Below are 6,951 nucleotides of genomic sequence, written 5' to 3'. Positions count from 1 at the left end.
CCTCTCTATGGCCCCCCTTTCCTGGTTCTGGGATTTTTCTCTGAAGAGTTAATTCAAGTCACATTCTCACAGACACCAAAGCTTGATGAGGGAGGGCAAAAAGTGGGCTGCAGGAGGCTGAGAGGTTCTTGGAAGGGGGCCAGAAATGGAGCTGTGTGTGGATACAGGTCAGGCCAGGGTATGGTGATTTGCCCCCTGCTGAACACGTTGGTGGGGAAGAAGTCCACTTCCAAACACTCGCACACTCAGCTTAAGGGTGGAGGTAGAAGGGTTCATTCACAACACCACCACTGTCTTGAAGGCCCAGTGTTAGGACAAGAATGAACCATGGGGAGCTCAGTCTCCCAACCAGAGGTGACAGAACCAGGACTGAAACCTGGGTGCCCCGCCTGATGTGTCTGTGGAATGTCCACTGCACTCTGCTTCCCAGAGAGCTCGCTGAGAACCTATTCCCTGGGTCACAACTGAGGCCAGAGGCCTTGGAAAGTGGGACTGGGGAACTCTCCTGAACTCATTCACCTCCACTGCCCCCTACCAAATGTGTCATGGAGTAGGCACACAGGCAAGTCCCTCCCTTTGGTCTGGGGAGGATCCAGGCAGGCCTATCCCAACAAGGTGTCTCTGAGCCAGGAATTCCCAGCCCATCCCCAGAAGCCAGGGAAAATGTGGGCCTGGCACTAGGCCAGGGGTGAGTTGCCTTCCACTCTTGAGAATTTTTTTTGTAATGTGCCCCAGGCATGAAACAGCTCTGGCCACCAATCCAGGCCTCATGATAGGATGAACAAAGGGCTGTCCGTCTGCTCTGCCCCTGACTGATATGAGAGCAACACCACTAATGAGGTGTCTGTTTGCCCATTATCAGAAGGTTCACTCTTGAGAATTTTTTTTTTTTTTTTAGAAAGATGACCGATAAGGGGATCTTAACCCTTGACTTGGTGTTGCCAGCACCACGCTCTCCCAAGTGAGCTGACTGGCCATCCCTATATAGGGATCCGAACCTGCAGCCTTGGTGTTATCAGCACCACACTCTCCCAAGTGAGCCATGGGCCGGCCCGCACTCTTGAGAATTTTTAGAAGAGGATCCCAAGCATTCCCAGGCCAGGAGTGATTCCCAGGCTGCCATACAGGCCATCCCTCCTTGGATGTCCCAGATGAAATTCTTCATCTCTCCCCAACACCATGCCAGCCCTACTCTGCTCCTCCTTCCTCAGCCTCACCCCCTCCATCTCTCTTGGCGAATGAGCTACCAAGTCCTGTGGTTCCTACCTCCAGAATGTCTCTCCATTCTATGCACTGCCTTCAGCTCCCTGGTAGTGATCACCATCAACCCTCACCTGGATAATTGCAGGAGCCTCCCACCCAGTCTCTCTGCCTCTACCCTTGCCTTTCTCCCATCTTTTCTCCTCCCTAAACCACAGCAATCTTTCCAAAATGAAAACCTCATTGTGTTTCCACAAGCTTCAGACTAACAGTGGATCCCCAACATACTTGGAATAAGTCCAAATTTCTTGACCTGGCTTGTAAAGCCTCTAAAACCTGGGCTCTGCTTGCACCTCCAGCCTTATCATTTGCCTCTGAATTCCAGTGATCCTCACCTATCTTGTTTCTTCTAAACTAACATTCTCAGATTTGGCACACACATTGCCCTTTGGTCAATTCCTACTCATCCTCAGGCTCAGCTAAAAGTGCCATTAAGTATGGGTTAGGTGTCCCCGCTGAGTCAACATCCTTTGTCACACTATGTATATCTGTAATGCTGTCTGTGTACACCTGTATCCCTCCATTAGGGGAATTCCTTGAGGGTAGACACTGGGTGGGTCTGGCCCTCTCTTATATTCCCAACACCTGGTACAGAGCCTGGTACACAAAAGGTGCTCAATACATGTTTGAGCTGAGCTTTCTCATCTTACCTCCCTCATGAACTGGCACCTATAAAGTGCTCAACTCCTCCCTCTACTTTTCCCATTCACACCACTCTTCAACACCCACTGCCTGCCTTCATCTGAGCTCCATATGTGCATTATAACTAGGCCTCTCTCCACACCCAGCCTGGGGCAAAGTCACAACAACAACAAGAATAACAAGAGCTACTATTTACAGAGCACCCACTATGTGTCAGGGCCTGTTCTAGGCTCTTTCCATTCATTGGCTTGTTTGATACTCAGCAGGAGCTAAAGAAAAGGGGCTGGCCCAAGGACCTAATTTATCTGATTTTTCAGGACTGATCTCTCCAGGAGTTTATAACTCCATAGTCACTGTGTAAAAAGGAGATGGGTTATATGCTGGGCCCTCAATAAATGTTTATTGAGGGAAGGAAGAATATAATTGCCTACCCTTACAGCAGGTCCTCTCACTAGGAAAACAATCTCCAGGCAGCCCTGGGAGGTGGGCATGGCAAGGTCATTATTCTCATTTTATAGAGGAGGACTCAGTCCAAGCGAGTGGGAGGGACCTGCTTCTGGCTGCACTGGTAGTAATGGGCTCTCATCCAAACTGAAGCACCTCTGGGAATATGCACTGTGGTATGGGACAGGGAGGTGCTGTGCCAGCCTGGGGGAAACCTTCCAGACCATCCGGTGATCTCAACCCTCACTGGGCATCAAAATTGCTTGGAGAAAGGGGCTTTCAAAACTTCTAATGCCAAAGTCTTGGATATTTTGATTCAGTAATTGGCCTGGGGTAAGACTGTCATTTTTCAGTAAAAATATCTTCAATCTGTCATACAGATGAAGACGCTGAGGTTTAGAGTGGGAATGATAATAATAGCTAATACTTCTTTTTTTTTTTTTTAAAAAGATGGCCGGTAAGGGGATCTTAACCCTTGACTTGGTGTTGTCAGCACCACGCTCAGCCAGTGAGCGAACCAGCCATCCGTATATGGGATCCGAACCCGGGGCCTTGGTGTTATCAGCACCGCACTCTCCGAGTGAGCCACGGGCCAGCCCTAGCTAATACTTCTTGAGTGTTTACATCACCAGACACTGCTATAAATTGTGCATGTTCACCTGATCCTCACCACAACCCTGCATGGCAGGGTCTATCATTGTCAGCTCCATTGTACAGGTGAGAAAACAAAGCACAATGCGTCCAAACCAATAGATGGTGAGTATGCGATTTAAACTCTAAAGACCTGGCTTCAAAGCCCACATTCTCAACATCAACCCATAGCTGTCAAACCCAGCATCACAAAGGAGCCATAGTGGAGCCAAGCCCGGATCCTGGGTCTCCTCTGGGCAGGAAAGTCAGAGAGTGGGTGAAAGTGAGTAAACTGAGGTCAGAGAAGCCACAGCCCAGGGGAAGGCCTAGAGGCTCCAGGCCTCCTCCCTGGCAGGGGCAGAGGGGCTGGGCAGTGGGGAATCCTCCCCTGGGCCACCCTTTGCCTGCCTCTCTCCTCTCCAAAGGGGATCCCTGACCAGCCCCAGCTGAGCTGTCATCCACCCTGTGCTAACTGATGCAGCCTCCTAATTGCCAATCACAAGGAGGCAATTAAGCCCAATTAGGGAGCCATGGCTAATTAGTGCTCAGCTTCCCACAGCCTCTGGGCACCCCTGGGGTCTGTAAGAACCTGCTGCCCACCTCCTCCACCCCCAGGGAGGAGAAGTGCTGCTTCTATCAACCATGTTGAAAGTTCATAATTCTTTTTTTTTTTTTTTTTTTGTCTTTTTTGTGACTGGTACTCAGCCAGTGAGTGCACTGGCCATTCCTATATAGGATCCGAACCGCGGCGGGAGCGTCGCTGCGCTCCCAGCGCCACACTCTCCCGAGTGCGCCACGGGCTCGGCCCCGAAAGTTCATAATTCTCCCTTGCTCTCCCAAAAATCAAGTGTCAAGCACATTGGCTTATCATACCTCATCTGTGCACTGTAGGGCAGCTCTGTCTCATAGTCCAACTAGATATGACTTGCCTTCCCTGACAACTGACAACATTCATGTCACCCCACAATTCACAAGTACTTGCCCACCGTCTCATCCATCCTCCCTACAAGCCTACAGGTAAGGTACCCTGCGTTATCACTGGGGCTCAGAGAAGGTAAGTGATTTGTCCAAGATCACATAGCCCACTTTGACCCCAGATCTTGTACCCTTGACATACATATGTGATAAGTCCTTCCAATGATCTCACCTCTATTATTCCTGATGGTAGATAGGTGGGGCATGAATTATGCACCTTCTTTCCCTATGCTACATTAAATTAGCTTATCCCATTTAATCTGCTTTCTCCCCCTCTATTCATCTACCTAAGTCTATTCCCAAGAACCCAGTGCCAAATTCAAGAAGTCCTTTCTGGGATCACAGAACTTGGAGTCTGTAGAAAGGGAATCTAGTTCACTTTTCCATTAATTTGCTCTATGACCTTGGAAAAATTGCTTCCCTTCTATGGGCCTCAGTTTCGACACCTGCAAAACAAGAGGACTAGACTAGAAGATTTCCAAGACCCTGCCAATTTCCCTTCCTGCTGAAGGAGAAGATATGGTGAGGGACTGGACTTCCTTCTTGCATGCCATCAAGGCCCAGGGGTGGGATGGGAATACCCCTTTCATACTGAAATTATGGGGGCCCCACAGCTGAACAAGAATGAAACTATTCTGACAGGGACTAGGAGAGGCTGGGAACTCCCAGGCTCTAGCAGGGGCTGCAGGGATGTGGGGGGGTTGCAGACACAATGATCACACACACACACGCACACGCACAAGCGCACACACACACACAGAGTCCTGCCTGTTGACCAGGGCAGAGAGAAAGTGATGAACTGGAATTGGGGCCCTGGGCTCACTTGGGCTTGGAGGAGAGTGAGAGGTGGGCTGGATGCACAGCTTCTAGCCTACATCAGGCCATGTAGTTTGCCAGCCTCCTTCCCTATTACACAGGGCAGGGCAGGCAAGGAGGCTGGGGAAGATGGAGGGAAGAGGGCCCTTCCCCATCTCTTCCAGGGTCTTAGCCACACTTTAACTCCCATGCCCCTGTTTCCTTTTTGCTTTCTGGGTCTTCCCAAGCATGGCTAGAGCCAGACTAGCCTGGGTTCTAATCCTGATTCTGCCACTCATGTCCCACCAGTGTCACCCTGGGCCAGGATGACAGTTTCCTCTTCTATAACATGGGGATACAGTAATTCCATAAAGCTGTTGTGAGCAATAAGTGCGATGTGCATGTATAGTGTGCAGAGGGCCTGCTCCTTGTTGGGGTTCAGTTCCTCCATCCCTCAGTTCTCCCAGTCCTGTCAGAGCAGGTTTTAGGGGAGCACATGCTGAGACCGAGGAGCCCCAGTGCACCCAGTCCCCAGCACCGGCTCCCTCCACAGCCTTCTCTTTCCTGTGGTGAATCACTGCTCATGAGCCCTGGGGACCCAGGAGTCCCAGGCTGGCCACAAACACTTCCGTTGTCATGGAAACCAGGCTTCCCCTTCCTCTTTCGCTGATTGATTTCACTGCACCGTCTCCCACGCTGTGTCTGGTTCCTAGATCTCAGCTTTTGACTCACTGATTGTCTTAACTGCCTCATTTCACGTCCCCAAGAGAACATCAGCCTCATCACGACTCCCATGGTCTGCACCCCCAGCCCCTCAGGCTGGCCCCTTTCTCCGGATTCCCTCACTCCCTTACCCTGCCAAGTTAGGCTGGGCACCTCCTAGGAAAACATCTCTCCAGGAGGGTGAGCAAGTCAGGCCTGGCTGCCTGGGGTCTGGAGCTTACTTAGCTCCTGCCCCAGTTGAGACCCCTCAGCGCCAAGGGCAAGGGAGGTGGCCACGGGAAGCGACCGACAGGCGCTGGCGCCACCTGCTGGCGCAGAGGGAACAAGCCCCGCCTTCTCCTTACCGGTGGGCGTGTCCAGGACAGTCCTGAGTCGCAGAAGGCCCGGGCTGGCTGTTTCCTTTCAGAAGAGATGAGTCATCCACATCATTCGTTCATTCATTCATTCACAAATATTTACTCAGCACCTTCTGTGTGCCAGAAATGGCTGTTGTCCTCGTGGAACAAGTAATCAGAATGTGATGAGTGCCCCAAAAGGGGAAGCTCAGAATGCCAGGGAGCAGAGAACCGGGCACCTAACCCAGTCTGCAGTTGTGGAGCAGGCCTGCCTGAGAGGGGGGTGATTAAGCTGAGTCCTGAATAATAATAACCAACATTTATTAAGCACTTTCTGTGTACTAGATGCTATGTCAGTACTTTACATGTTCTTCCCACTAATTGCACAACAATCTTGTGAGGTAATTGCCACTATTATCTTCAGTTTATAGATGGAGAAAACAAGTTTAGAGACGTAATTTGCACAGGGCTCACAGGCTGCCTGCCTACTGGCACCTGCTTGAATAGCCAGGCAGAAAGAGAGAGAAAAGTGTGTTCCAGGCAGAGGAAACTGCAGGCATGGAAACCACTAGCTATGCAGACACAGGAGAGATGGGCAAAGGAGACTGAATGGAAGCATCAAAGGAGGTAGGAAAAAAGCCAGAGAGCAAATAAAGAATTTTGAGAGGAGGGAAGCACCAACAAGGTCAGAGGTCAGAAGTCAAGGAAGATTAAAAACTATGAAGCAGAGTCCTATGGATAAAAAAATAAATTTAAAAAAAAAAAGATGAAAACTGACACTGGACATAGCCCCTACTCTCGGGGAGTCCTGGTCAGTGTGGGAAGATAGGACACAGAATGATAGGGAGGACAGAGTAGATAATCCCTCTGCACTGTTCTGAACAGGGCTTGAGCCAACCAATAGGCCTAGAGTAGTCTGCAAAGGCTGCCTGGGAGAGACATGTACAGTTACCCACCCCAAAGGGCATGGAATTCCCTCTAGGATACTGGCAATAAGAAGAATCAGGCAGCCTGGGTGTAACTCTCCAGATTCTGGGACTGGAGACAAGAAATAAGTGGAGGTCTAGGGAGATAATGAGAGTGGGAAGCAGCCTGACCTCTTACCTCCAGACTCCTGGGGAAGCTGGGGAGGAGCCCAGTACAAGGA

General features: G+C 50.5%; 1 pseudogene; it reads right to left on the bottom strand.

Annotated features, from left to right (window-relative positions):
* Positions 1 to 722: 722 nt before the first annotated feature.
* On the bottom strand, positions 723 to 867 carry LOC134385402 (small nucleolar RNA SNORA48; annotated as a pseudogene).
* Positions 868 to 6,951: the final 6,084 nt, after the last annotated feature.

Source organism: Cynocephalus volans, chromosome 8, assembly GCF_027409185.1.
Source record: "Cynocephalus volans isolate mCynVol1 chromosome 8, mCynVol1.pri, whole genome shotgun sequence".
NCBI classification, from domain to species: Eukaryota; Metazoa; Chordata; class Mammalia; order Dermoptera; family Cynocephalidae; genus Cynocephalus; species Cynocephalus volans.
Note: the sequence above shows the minus strand (reverse complement) of the source record. Positions and strands in the feature narration are given on the sequence as shown.